This window comes from Miniopterus schreibersii (assembly GCF_964146895.1).
Source record: "Miniopterus schreibersii genome assembly, chromosome: 5".
NCBI classification, from domain to species: Eukaryota; Metazoa; Chordata; class Mammalia; order Chiroptera; family Miniopteridae; genus Miniopterus; species Miniopterus schreibersii.
In genome coordinates, this window is record NC_138106.1 from 66,905,771 (window position 1) to 66,920,783 (window position 15,013).

A 15,013-nucleotide genomic window follows, 5' to 3' on the forward strand; every position below is an offset into this window, starting at 1 on the left:
GGAGTAGCAGAGATCCTCCATAAGATTTTTTCTTTCTCTAGAGATTTATTAAGAGAGACACATTTTTTATATTTAAATAAACTTAATTTATACAAATTTATAATTTATGGTTAAATTCTCAGATCATGTTTTTATCCAACTATAGTCACAGTTTCCTGTTTCTCTTTTGTTGTCAGTTTTGAAGGAAAGTAGTACTTTAGGCTCCTTTCTCATACAACATCCTTGCAAAGAGGTACTTCAAGCTTCAGAAAAATGTTATTAGCTCTCTTAGCCTGGATTAGCTTTTTTGGCCTAGATCTCTTTCACATCGTAAGGGACGATGTATTTATTCAAAACTCTTACCTTTAGGGAGACACCACAGTGTGCTAAGAATGCTTTGGAGCCATAAAGCCTACATCCTAATCCTTACTCTATGTTTTAGTTTCCTAGGGCTGCCATAACAAGGTACCAAACTAAGTGGCTTAGAACAACAGGTATTTACTGTCTTACAGTTCTGAGGGCTGGAAGTCTGAGACCTAGATGTTCCTTTTGAGATCCGTGAGGGAGAATCCAGTGGTGTGTTGGAAATCTACGGTGTTCCTTGGCTTGTAAATGCATAACTCAAATATCTGCCTTCATCTTCACATAGCATCCTCCCTGTCTGCATGTCTATGTTCAAATTTCCCCTTTTTATCAGGACACCAGATGTACTGAATTAGTAGCCCAATGTACTGCAGTATGACCTCATCTTAACAAATTATGTCAGCAATTACTCTATTTCCAAAAAATGTCATGTTCTGAGGTACTGAGCATTAGGACTCAAACATGAATTTTAGGGGAACATAATCTTACCCATGACACTTTGTAATTAATACCCTTTAACATTGTACTAGGACATTAGCGTAGTTAAGTTACTTAACCTATTTCATGTCCTGATTTCCTCAAGTATAAAATGGAGATGGTAATGGCAATATTTACTTTAGAAGTTGTTGTGGGGATTACATAATTGAATATACCACTGAAGTACTTAGGATGGTGTCCAGCAAAAGTAAGCTCTCAAAAACTCAAGAGTTTATGCCACTGCATTTGGGCAGCAATTTCTGGGAAATGAAACACAGACAAGTAATTATTTTAAGAAGAAACATTGGCAACCTTATAATCCAAGTCCTTAAATGTTACTGAATATTTTAAAAATATAAGGCTTAGAAGCATATCAGTTGTGTTCTATAGTTTAGGAATCACTTTATTTTTAACGGCATAATAATTGTGTATGGAAGTTAGATCAATATTGGGCAGTATTTTGGGTTATAAATGTTCTCATGTTAAACAGACAAATGGGAATGACCAGAATATTTTACATGTACTGAAATTTTGGACATAGAATAAGCCATTTACTGTAAGTCAAATTTCTTATAAAGAAAAGTTTACAGGCCATGTATACTTTTCCTTGTCTTCTACATTGCAAGGTAAGAGTTTTATCATAACAAGGAACGTTCAAAATTGTACTTGGGTAAAAGCCAATATACGCTGTCCTTTTGGGAGACTGGCTTCATGATACTATTATAACATGCCTCCTAAATTGCTAATACTCTATTGAGGGTGGTAGCAAAGTGATGCCTAAATCCCCTGGGCTGGACTGGCAAATGATATAAACTCTAATTAGACAAAGTCATATTCACTTAGTAATTGAGTTTTTAGGGTAAGGGCTAAAATTCTAAAATAAGTCATTTAGATGACTACATTACATGATCGTAATTAGACATTCTGGCTTTTGGCCATCTATTACCACTGCTTTAGTGATAGCATTTTTAAGGAATTACTTGCCCCACATAGTGATGACATAAAGAAAGGCTGTCAATAAAGAGGTCCTACTCTTTCTATGATGCAGGGGTTCATGGCCCAATCTAGGCTAATCAGACTCACTCTTGCATGAATGAGACTTTTAGCTGAGTAATACAATTACAAGAAGAAAAGGGCTGAAATAAATTCAGCCCAATGAGACTCATGGTTAATTCCTGATGCCTAGATTCCAAGTGCTGCCCAGATTCCTATCTCTTATAAATTTATTTTCTGCTTATTTTAGCTAGTTTTAATTCCTACTGCTTATAAAGAAAGAAACAGAATGGATACAGATGGGTATCTCTTTAGTCATCTAAATTAGGTAGAGTGCTACTTTAAAGTGAACAGTTCTAAGGAATATATCCGAAGAAAAGCAAAACACTAAGTCCAAAGAATATATGCACCCCTTTGTTCATTGCAGCATTATATACAATATCCGAGATTTGGAAGCAGCTCAAGTGCCCATCAGTAGATGAGTGGATAAAATAGCTGGGGTACATCTACACAACAGAATACTACTTGTCCATAAAAAAAGAAGGAAATTTTACCTTTTGTGACAGTGTGGATGGACCTGAAATAAGCCAGTCAGAGAAAGACAAATACCATATGATTTCAGTTAACTGTGGACTCATATATACATAAAACAGACTGACAGTTGTCAGAAGGGAAGGGGTTTTGAGGACTGGGTGAAAAAGATAAAGGGATTGAGGAAAAAAACAAAAAACACCTCATAGACACACAAAAATAAAGTGAACAGTTCTGAACACTCTCTCTCAAACACTATATGCAACTCATTGGTAGTAGGACTAACCAAACTATGATTTAAAAAGATCTGCAGAAATTCTTATAGACACTAAGACTTGATAGTTGCTATGCTAGATTGGAATTGAGGGAAAATTAAAAGGAGCCCACATGGAGAAGGGTCAGGGGCTGAAGACTCAAACTGTACAACCTCTCATTAGTTACGTAAATTATCATTATTGCTCATTAATCAAGGCTGCTTTCACAGTGCTTAACAAAGTTGAAACATATTAGGATAAATTCTTCAACAAACAGATGATAAACAGAGAAGCAAAAGCACATAATAAAGAGACTTACAGTCTCAAAAATTATATATAAAAAGAATGTGAGAGTAAAAATGACAATAGTACTTACTATTACAATGGTAATAGTAAAGTCATGAGTATTAACTTCTAATAAAGTACAGTTGTACAGTCCAGGAAACAAATTCTTCTTTATAAAGATTTTTTTCCAAATAATTATTCTATTCTTTTAAAACAGATTATCATTACTTATAAGGAAACACACTGTGTTTCAAGATATTAAATTTAATATCTTTGAACTTTTAATAGTCTAGGTGGTGCTTGAAATTTTCTTTCCCATTTAGAAAATACACTGATTTAACAGGCCTACGACCTGTTTTGTTTTTCCTCTGTGGTGACTAATTTGTCCTATCAGCTTTGCCAAGTAACTTAATGTCTCTATAAACTCCATTAGTAACATAAGGGCAGTAATTTGTGCTTTTTACTCACCTTAGAGATGTGGCATAAAAAAGTTAAAGTAGTAAAATTAAGTTAATATACACAGTTGAAAACCACATTTTTCTTTATTTTTTCCTAGTATGTCAAATCCTCCATCAATAGAGATACATTTTTATATGCATTAATGGGAAAGACTGCTGAATGTAAAACATGTTCAAGTTTTTCCTTTTTAAGCACAAAAATGCGATCCACTTATTTTGAACTACAATTAGAACTGATTTTCCCAACAACTACAGGCTCAAACTGTTATATTTGGAATATTTAAAGCAATATGACCTGAAATACAGTAGAAAAAATTAAAATGTACTCACACTTGAAATTTATAGTTCTTTTAATTATAGCACTGAAATGAGATATTTGAAATTATGTAAATCACTGCACACTAGTAAAAAGAAACTCGAGTTTATACAGCAAATAGCATAGTGTTTCAGATTCTGTGTGTGTGTATGTATGTTATGTATGTGTGTATGTGTATGTGTAGATATATAGTAAGTACTAGATCAGGGTAGAAATGTATTAAGAGCTACAGTAATAGCCAAGTAAGCTATTTTTAAAAGCTTTAAACAAAATTCAATAATGCAAGCTTTACAAAATGTATTTCAAATATATTCCATTTCCTATGTATTACAATCATAAGTATTTAACACAGAACTTTAATCCTTAAATCTGAATGTTGAGAAGGAAAAGAAAACAAGCAGCAGATGCTACCTCTATTTCCCCGTGAGACTGGAAGACAGCTCTTATAGGACCGTGTACTGCCATATACTCAGTTCTCAGAAGAAACACACATTAATTGTTGAATACCAAAATGTTTAAAAATTGTCAGTACTTTCCAAGAACAGGAGAGCAAGCAAATGGCACCACCTCTTTTCCTTTGAGTATTTCTAAAAAATGTAGACTCCTAATTCAGCTATTTCTAGTATAATTTTATCAGGAAGGGAGCATCATACAGTGCTTGAGAGCAGGTTACTGACAGGAAATAAACTGCCTGGACTAAAAGGAGATAATTGTATTTCACTGTATTACTTCCTTTCTGTATTATGTGGGCTTATTTTCCCTTCTTATAAGTTTGCCAAAAGTGAAAGCAATGATCCAATCAAATTTTTTAAAAAGAACTATTAAGACTTTTAAGCAAAAGTATTCTTGATAAACAGATTGCACATATTAGCCTAAGATAAAGTGGTCTGCATGCCACAGTGTGCTTTCTTTTACAGCCATTATGGAGTTGGGCTGGGATGGCTTCCAACCACCAAAACACAACCAATAAATAAAATCTGAGTCTGAGGTTTTGTTTATGACATGGCCTTAGGATCTATTTCTGACCCTGGTGACTCCAACCAGTTTGTAGAGAAAATGTTGTCATTCAAATTATACCCTTACTAGAGATTCATCTGCCAATGATAGCACATGATCAAAATTAAACTTCTGGTTGCTGAAAATCAGGGAGAATGTTAAGTCAGATCTCAAATGATATCAAGCAGCAAAGGGAGTCAAGGACTGGGGGCTGTCACTGCAAAATGTGTTGGAAAGCTCAGTATGACAGAGCTATGTAGAGGCGTTGGGGCATAAGATAGTGTTTATTATCCACAAAAAAAGGGCAGATAAAGGTAGACAGAGCCCTATTCCTTCACTTTTGCTAAGATAATCCCCCATTTATCCCTTTGGCTGGAAATTATGGCCAAACTAATAATTTCTAGGGCTCATTTTCAGAAGCAAAGCTGGCCAAGCCATTTTACGCATTTATGTAAATGAAGGTGGAACAAGCGTGTTTCAAGCACATGTAAGAGTGTTAAAGTTACCACTTTCCTTTTTGCACCTCTAAAATCCCCTGTACATTTGACCTGTGTTTCCTGATATGAAAAAGCACACACATAGGTGACTATGCTGCTTTTTCTTGTCAATTCTTTGCCCTCTGTAAATTATGTGTGGGAATATTGTCATGTTAGGTAGATCCATGTTACCTCCTCTGAAGATTGGGAACTCATTTTAGGACCAGATGACAACAGAATTCCTGACCCAGCTGCTGTTCTGAATGGCCTATGACGCTAAGAGGGGAGTCTCTGCAAAACCCTACTTACCTAATAGCTAAACTGATACCTGCATGAATTTTCTTGTGGGAGGTGGGGGTGGTCTAACTGGTTTTCCTTCCTCAGATAATTTTTACTCCCCTTTTCTATGTTCTTATTCTTTTGGAGTATAACAGAGTTTGATAAATTTTGGAGGTGACAATGGTGGGTGGGGTGGAGGTTAACACTTCAGTAGTACAAACAGCTCAAAACAGAACAGTCACCATCATTTCTAAACCATCCTCTTGGCTACCCTAAAATAATCCCAGAATCTCCATCAGACTCCGCCTCTTGCAAGCCTTCTTTCCTTGTTCTCCTAACACCTCTCTGATTTCTCTCTCAGTAGCAAAACAAGTTTTTCCACTCTCTGGTAACAGAGAAATTTGGGACTCCTGTTGATGCCACATGCATGACCTCATTCAAGAAACATATCTAGCCTGGCCGGGCGTGGCTCAGCGGTTGAGCAGCAACCTATGATCCAAGAGACTGTAGTCAGATCCTGGTCGGGGCACATGCCCAGGTTGCGGGCTCGATCCCCAGTCGGGGGCGTGCAGGAGGCAGCTGATCAATAACGGCTCTCTCATCACTGGTGTTTCTCTCTCTCTCTCCCTCTTCTCTCCTCTCTCTGAAATCAATAAAGATATATCAAAATAGAATAAAAAAAGAGAGAAACTTTTCCAAATAACGGTAGTTATCTTTCTAAAAAGACTTTCTATTTAGGAGCATTTACTTTTATTTCAATCTTCAGTTTTAAAAATAAGGCTCAGATGAAAATTCCTATACATAAATCTTGGCCTGTCTTTATCAATTCATTTCCAGAGTTTAAATTCACAAAAGTGGAATTAATGGATTCAAGTGCATGAGTATTTTTCAACATTCTTCTTAATTGCTTTCTAGAATATTTTACATCTTCAAAAGAAATATTTGCTGTCATAGTGTCCTCTGAGGCATGTTATATTAATCTGAGGCCATAACATATCTAGAAAATACAGTTAAATAGGATGTGCAAAGATTCTCTACACATAAAAAACTAAGAAAATAAGCTGAGGAAAAGATCAACAGACATCATTTCATAAAATTATAATTCCTCCAAAAATATTAAGTGCTGAGAAATGATAGCTGGAGAAGGAATCATCCTTGCTCTCACAGAGATTCAGCCTTACTTCTTACTCAAATTCTTAACCCCCTTTCAACTGCTTTCTAGCTTTTTCCACCCAGGGAGAAGTTTTTCAGAGCCAGACAATTTTGTAAGATTGTGTATGGTGCAAGGATTCAAGAAAACGTCACACTTGCAATAAAGCAACATGCACCTGCTCTCGTGTGGGCTCCTGACCAAATAGTAAACATTCCTATGTTTGAGCCTATCTTTCTCTCCTGCTCTCATCTACCTATAACTAGGTATGCATCGGCCATTCTTATTCATATAAATAATAGGCAAGTGATCGGGATGATATATTTATATTGGAAGATAATAAACCCCACTTCAGAATAAGTTCTATTTATTGCAATTCCACAACTGACCTTTGGTAGGGAGTTTATCATTAGTATAGTAGTATTGGAGTGATTGGGGACATTTTATTTCCCAACTGCCTATTCATCAATGTGTGTATGAGCATGAATCTTCAGAAGTAAATCTCAAGAGGGAGGAGAAATGACAAGTGCAAAAATGTGGAGGCTGAAGTCAATTGTGATATCCAAACAGTAATATATTAAAAGACAACTTGGGGAAAACACTTGAATTAACATGACACATGTAAGCAGTATATAAAGAACTTATGTTATAAGAAAAGCAAAAATCATAATCTTTCCAACTTAAGATATAAATTAAAAATGTCCAATTCACATGACATATTCCCTACTTTTGCACTGGAATAGAATTAAGGGCAAACATTAAAGCCAGAATTTGAAAGCAACTGCACTGAACTAGATACTCTTGGCTTGGACAATAAATATATCATGACAAATATGTTAGTGAGAAAATTAGTGTTTTTTTCCTTTAGTTTTGTAGGTACCATATAAACTTCCTAGATCTGGTGCCAAATCAGAAGCAGAACTTCCAACCAAGCAAGTGGTGCATTTGAAGAACAGGATTCATATCGTAAGTGTCATGTGTCTGCAGTGGGGTGTATATAAAATCATAACCTTTCATAATTCAAATATAAAACCTCAGAAAACATCACCAATCTAGTAAGGTGTGGCAACAACAGATTCTGGCAGCCTAGGTAAATCATCTGCTGTGGAAGAAAATACTTTAAAGACATATATATAAACAGTCTGGCATGGAATTAAAATTATTTTATCACATAGCAATAAATAACCATATTCTAGGTATTACATAGTGATTAAAAGAGAAATATATCAATACATTAATATATCTTATATATATTTTCATAAATTAGAAAGAATACCTGCACTAGGATGTTATAATAATGACAATAACAACAACAAACCTAGAGGCAGGCAAAGAGATGAGCAATCTATTAGGTTAACTGGCAGAGCTGTAATTTTTTTCAATTAATTAACCATTTAAAGTCCAGTTTTTCAAAAGACCTGTAATTATTTCAATTAATTTTTTTAAAAAACATATTTATATCAGAGAAAGAAGGAGGGCCATAAAATGATGGATTTGAAAATGAGAATATTACTGTATTTTAGAAACTAAATTAATAGTTTTCAGTGCTTTGTGACATTCTAAATGTACAAATTTAAATGTCAACAGCTAGTCATGGATAATCTGATTTTTCTGTGTTTAAAAATACCAAATTCTGGCAGCAATTTCTGTCTGTCTGTGCTTCTACAAGCACAATTCTCAAGCATAAAATACAGGATCTATCAAATAGTAATTTACCAAGATAAATATTAAAGAATACCAGCAATTTCAGAGTTATCAAACACTGCTAAGAACAAATATTTAATAGATTTAAGACAGAGAGAATCGCAATAAACAAGAAATTAACATGTTAGAAGATGACAAGGAAACTATAGAAATCTTTTTTTTAATTCTCACCTGAGGATATTTTTTCCATTACTTTTCAGAAAGAGTGAGAGGGAAGGACGGAGAGAGAGAGAGGGAGAGAGAAACCAATGTGAGAGAGGCACATCAATTGGTTGCCTCCTGTACTCTCCCAGACCGGGGCAGGGGATCGAGCCTGCAACTGAGGCATGTACCCTGGGCAGGAATCAAACCCAGAGCCCTTCGGTCTGAGGGCCAACACTAACCACTGAGCCAAACCAGCTAGGGCTATAAAAACATTTTTAACCTTTAAGCTAATGTATAATGTAAACCACACAGATATTGCCAATTTTACCTTCAACTATAGGTAAACATCAGTAGGCAAAACATTTAATCCATTAAATTTTAGACTGTGTGTTGTTATATTTTTAAAAGCAACCATCATCATTAGAAATACTATTTCTTAAAGAATATGATAAAAATTTTAATGAAAAAGCCAAGTAATACCACTTATTTAAAAGTGTTGTGCTCAAGCTAAGATATTTTTCAGTTGGATAATTATTTTTATTTATATGCAGAATAAGTTTTAATCTTTCAGTGCAGAATAACTAAAGTAACTTAAAAATTGAGGCCTCTGCAAGACTCATTCATTTTAATTATTTTATTATTTTGATATATCCATGATGTATCCTGATAAATGTGAGATTCATTTTCATTTCTCATGTGTAACTCATGCTTATTTGTTTGCAAAATTTTATATTATTTCCCTTCATTTTACTTTTTCTATATTGGTAGTGTTTAACTGTCAACTGTATCTCTTCTATTTCATAACATTGTCCTAAGGTCAGGAGTGGGGTGGGGTAGAGGGGAAAATCTTATTTGATTTCTAGCAATCACACCAAATCATATATTGAATATATTGAATGAATATTTATTCTCAGTGTCTCCATATATCAATTCATAGGTCCTTGAGAATAGTACTTTTATATTTTCATCTCTGTAAGCAATAGTTCATAGATATGAATTTATCTATGTAACAGCTAAATCCATATTGCTTCGATATATAAAATAATGCTTAATTATTCACTGACATATAAACAGCCTCATTAGTTAAATCTAAAGCTCTCAGAAATTCCAGGCGGTGGCCTGTCTTTGTATTTCCTGTGCCAAGCACAATGAAAAAAACATAGTAGATATTAATAGATTTCATATAAAAATTGGGTGAATATACATTTACGATTTAAGAAACTTGAGAATTCTAGGAAATTACATGAATAAACCATATAAATTAAGAAATAAAGTGTTTATATCTAAATGATAAAAATAAAAATGAACAAACAAAAAAACCCAAAGGTAACTATAGCTACATTGCAATAAAAATATGAGAACTTTCTAATAAAAAAAGGCTAACAAATTTAATCTGATTTTAACATTCAGTAACATTTTTAAGGAAAAAACAAAGTCACTTAGTTTTAACAAGGATATTAAACCTTCAGAATACTAACCTTTAAAATAAATTCTTAAATTTTAATTATTTTACTGGGTAATAGGGCTCTTGAATAATCTAAAACACAATGCATACATATATAGATTTCTGGCCATAAAATAGTGAATGTTACAAAGGCACTTACACATGTAATTTTTTAAACAAACTACCAAATGGTTGTTTTAATAACCTGGATGATCTATAGCTTTTCTAATCTATAAAATGAAGTTATTATACTATAACACTCCAAGAGAGTAAGTTATTACACAATAGGTATATTCTTGCCCTAATATAGTGTCATGAAAATAACACTGAGTAAAATTGGAGCATCTTAATTTTTACTTTAAACCATGCTAAGCAATATGCTATACCAGTAACATGCACTTCTGAAATTTTGTGTTTCTTTTTCTGATTAAAAACTGAGATCTCTTTCTGATTGCTCCTTCATTAAATTGAGCATATAATAATGAACTTTCCTCATTAAATGTCCTAGTATTCTAAAATTTTCCTGGCTATTACATGCTTTTTTTTTTTTCATTCAGGCATGATACTGTTTACCAGTGGACCAAGTACAGATTTTAATTCTTTTTTTTTAGAAATTGATAAAACTCTTATGATTTTGTTCAATGCACTCTACTTGTTTGCTCAGCTATTTCTCGTTACACTTAATGGCAACTACTAATTATTTTCACTTGTATTCACTAAATCAGATAACTATTATATGAGTATACTCTAAATCCAGAGGGACAATGGAAGGAAATTTTTGGTGTGCCTTTTTTTTTTTAAGTTTGTGCTAAGATTGTTTGTCGTGAGTGGACACTTCTATACCTGCAGAGACTAAGGGATCTACCCACAATACTGCTAGACAAACATAACAAAAGAGATTCCTTAACCAAATAGACTCATTTTTTTTTACACATATAATCTTTACTGATTTCAGAAAGAGAAAGGGAGAAGGAGAGAGAGAGAGAAACATCAGTGATGAGAGCATCCTTGATCAGCTGCCTCCTGCATGCCCCCAGCTGGGGTTCGAGCCCGCAACCCAGGCATGTGCCCGGAACTGAACTGCGATCTCCTGGATCTGAGGTTTATGCTCACCCACTGAGCCATGCTCATCCAGGCACATAGACTCATTTTTAAAATAGTACCATAATTCAGCTTTTGTTTCTATCCCTATTTTTCTTTCATTTTGGTATGTTTATAGTTATCTCATATTTAAAAATAAACTTCAGTTGTCTGAGATAACAATTTTTAGAATAAAGTACATTGACCTCTACCTAAATTCACTTATTATACACTTAATTTCTGGTATCTTTAGGAATATTAAAACAGCATCTTATAGCAACATAAGAAAAAATTTCTGCCACTAAAAATAAAAATTAAGGTGATATTAAGATACAATTCAAATTTGGGGGTAATCACTTCAATTTAGATAATTCTTACTTGGAATACGTATTAATATAATGGCTTTTTATTTCCTAGTATATAAAATATTTCTCTTTATTAAGTTGCTTCAAATATACCTATTATAATCATCACAGGTAGGCAAATGTCCATACATTATTGATTTTTTTTTAAAATAGTGGGTAAGTGCGTTTCCTTATCCTGGAGAGTGCATGCTATGTCTATCTAACAACATGTTTTTCTTTGCAATGCTCTTGTTCCACAAAATATAAGTATCATAATATAGTACAGCCAACCTGAAAGAATAATTATTTATTAGTAAATTAATTAAATAAATGAACAAATTATGTATATATTTACATTAGTGCTTACTTTTTATCTGTTCCAGATACCTACAGAGATAATGAAAATAATTGCTTAACTATTTCTACTTCCTAAACATGGAGTTTCTAAGGATATGTTATTTTGTACCTCCTATGATCAAAAAGCAAGCATGAGAAAGACCAATGGAACAGAACTGAAAGCCCAGAAATAAAACCACATGTACATGGGCAAATAATTTTCAACAAAGGAGCCTAAAACATACAATGGAGAAAATAAAGACTCTCCAATAAATGGTGATGGGAAAACTGGAAAGCCACATGCAAAAGAATTGAAACTAGACTGCTGTTTGTCCCATATACAAAAATTAACACAAAATGGATCAAATACCCAAATATAAGACCTGATACAATGAATTACATGGAAGACAACACAGGTACTAAACTTATGGACCTTAGTCTTAGAGAGGATCTTATGAATTTGACCCCAAAAGCAAGGGAAGTAAACACAAAAATAAATGAATGGAACTATAACAAACTAAAAAGCTTCTGCACAACACAAAAAGGCAACTGACCAAATGGGAGAAGATATTTGCAAACAACAGCTCCAAGAGGGGGTTAATAACCAAAATATACAAAGAACTCATACAACTCAACACCAAACAAACAAACAATCCAATTAAAAAGTGGGCAGAGGACCTGAACAGCCATCTCCCAAGAAGATTTACAAATCGCCAACAGATATATGAAAAGATGCTCAACTTCACTAGCTATTAGGGAAATAGGAATCAAACTAAAATGATATAAGCCATGTCACAACTGTTGGAATGGCTATTATCAACAAGACAAGCAATAACAAATGTTGGAGAGGTTGTACAAAAAAAGGAACCCTCTCATACTGCTGGTGGGAATGTAAACTGGTATACAGCCATTAGGGAAAACAGTAGGAAGGTTCCTCAAAAAATTAAGAATAGAGTTACCATATGATCCAGCAACACCTCTCCTGGGTACCTACCAAAAAATTTTAAAACATTTATTCATAAAGACAGATGCATTTTTATGTTAGCTGCAGCATTATTCATGGTGGCCGGGACATGGAAACAACTGAAGCATCCTTTGACAGATGACTGTATAAAGAAGATGTGGTACATGTACACAACGGAATACTACTCAACTATGAGAAAAGATGAAATACTGCCATTTGCAACAACACGGAGGGACCTTGCGAATATCATACATAATAAATAAGTGAGACAGAAAAAGTTGAAAACCATATTATTTCACTCATATGTTGGCTATAAACCTGAAAGCAACAAATGAACAAACAAGAAAGACAAACAAAACTCATAGACGCAAACAGCAGTATAGTGATCACCAGAGGGAAAGGGGTTGTGGGGGTAGTAAAGGGTCAACTATATGGTGATAGAAATGATCTGACTGGATGGTGGGCACATGATGCAATATACAGATCATGTATCATTGAAATGTACAGTTGAAACCTATATAATCTTATTAACTAATGTCACCTCAATACATTTAATTAAAAGGGAAAAAATAACTCTAAAAATAAAGTGAACATGACTTTAACACCTGAAGGTATGAAATAAAATAGAAGGAAAAGCTATGAGTTTTCAATCATATCCACCAAGTACGGGTCATCAAACAGGCCAATGGCCAGATAACTCAACAGTATCTTAGGAAAGTAGCTGAATGTATTTTTCAGGACATGTACTGAAAATACACACTTTCATCAAAATTCTCACTGCAAAGCTCAATTAAAAGGTATACATTTGCTAGTATTTGAAACTGGAAATTTGCACTTTCAATATGAATTACTCTTTTTAATAATTAACACACCTTAAAAAAACCAAAATAAGCCAATCTAATATTCTTTAAACAAAAGTTCACTCCACATGTCAGTCCACGGAATGCCATTACCTATGTGAAATATTTATTTCTACACATGAATGTTTTTAAAATGCATATTTATGTTTTCTGTTCATGTAATTAAATAGAATGTATGCCCATCTGTAAACATTAGACAAATCAATTTTACAAATAAAACACATAAAAAGGTTGATAATGTTTCTTTACTCCTTCTCTTCCACATAGTCTAATTTACTATAAAATTGATCATCTTATAAAAATCAAGAAATTAAAGAGTAAACATCAACCACTCAAAGATATATAACATCAACAGAGCAGGGTCAATTTCTAAAGAACAGAGACTGTAAGATAATCATTGTTGTAGCCTAAGAACCAAGCAAACACAAGGAAGATGCTTAATATGTGATTGCTGAGGGCCTTATTTTTACTCTGAGATAAAATGTAATGAAATAATAGATATTACCTTCAAAGAAATGGTACCTAAATACTTTATGAGGGCTGATCACCAGTACTGTTATATATTATCATATTTTTAGAATGTGTTTTTTAACTTTTTCTCATTGATTTTAAATCTAATTTTAAGAAAACAAAATTTTCCTGTCAGATCTGGAAGGAGACTGGAAACTCTTCACTGGATCATATATTCTGGGAAGGAAAGTTCTCCTTGAACCCTTACGTATGGTCAATACACTTCCTTTAAAACAGTAGGCCTTCAATAAATATCTATTAAAAGAATGAATGGCTTCATTCAGTTTAAGAATATTTGTTATTGAAAACTAAAATTGTATACCCATAAGAAGTCATAATTTTTATCAAAGGAAATAACAATACAAGTAGTATTTTTCCAGAACATTCTAAGCACCAGACTGTAAGATTTACTATGTTTGAATATATATTTAAGAATATTTGGAAATGTTTAAAGGAAGCATCTCCAGAGTATGAATTTTCTAAATATACACTAAGTATATATGACTGTTGTTCTATATATTTAATAATTGCATTCCTATAGTACTATTAAAGACAACTCAAAGTAATGAATAATTAACTGGTCAGGGAAATTTTTTAAATTACATGCAATTTACTATTACTTAGTGGAAAACCTAATGGTTTCTTCCTTTGTCCTGGTTACCAAAACATCATATATCCCCAAATCTCATTTTCTTGGTCTCTTACATGCTTTCTGAACCTTTGTTTCTTTTCATTTAAACAAATGCAGAGAGGAAAGAAGACTAATGAAAAATATCTGAAAACACACCTATTTTATATCTAGTATCACCTAGATTTTTTGTTTTTAATAACAGTAATCTGACCGTAATAGAGATGAATAAAACTGGTGCATGAGCCAAACTTCCAAATATTACTCCTTGTTAGCTAAAAACTAGGCTCTGTTATATTGCTATATTGCATTGTGAAGATGTCCCCACTCACTTATGCCATTATCCATTCTGAAAAATATCTAACTATAGAGGGAACATTACCAAGTGAGAAATGCATTAAAAAATTGCATTTTTTGATCCAATGAGTGTACATTTTGTACA

At 33.4% G+C, this 15,013-nt stretch overlaps 1 protein-coding gene across 2 annotated transcripts in view; it reads right to left on the reverse strand.

Annotated features, from left to right (window-relative positions):
• EPHA6 (EPH receptor A6) overlaps positions 1-15,013 on the reverse strand; it is a gene marked incomplete at its 5' end in the record, with an annotated part of 762,908 nt that overhangs the window by 742,242 nt on the left and 5,653 nt on the right. The window lies entirely within an intron of this gene.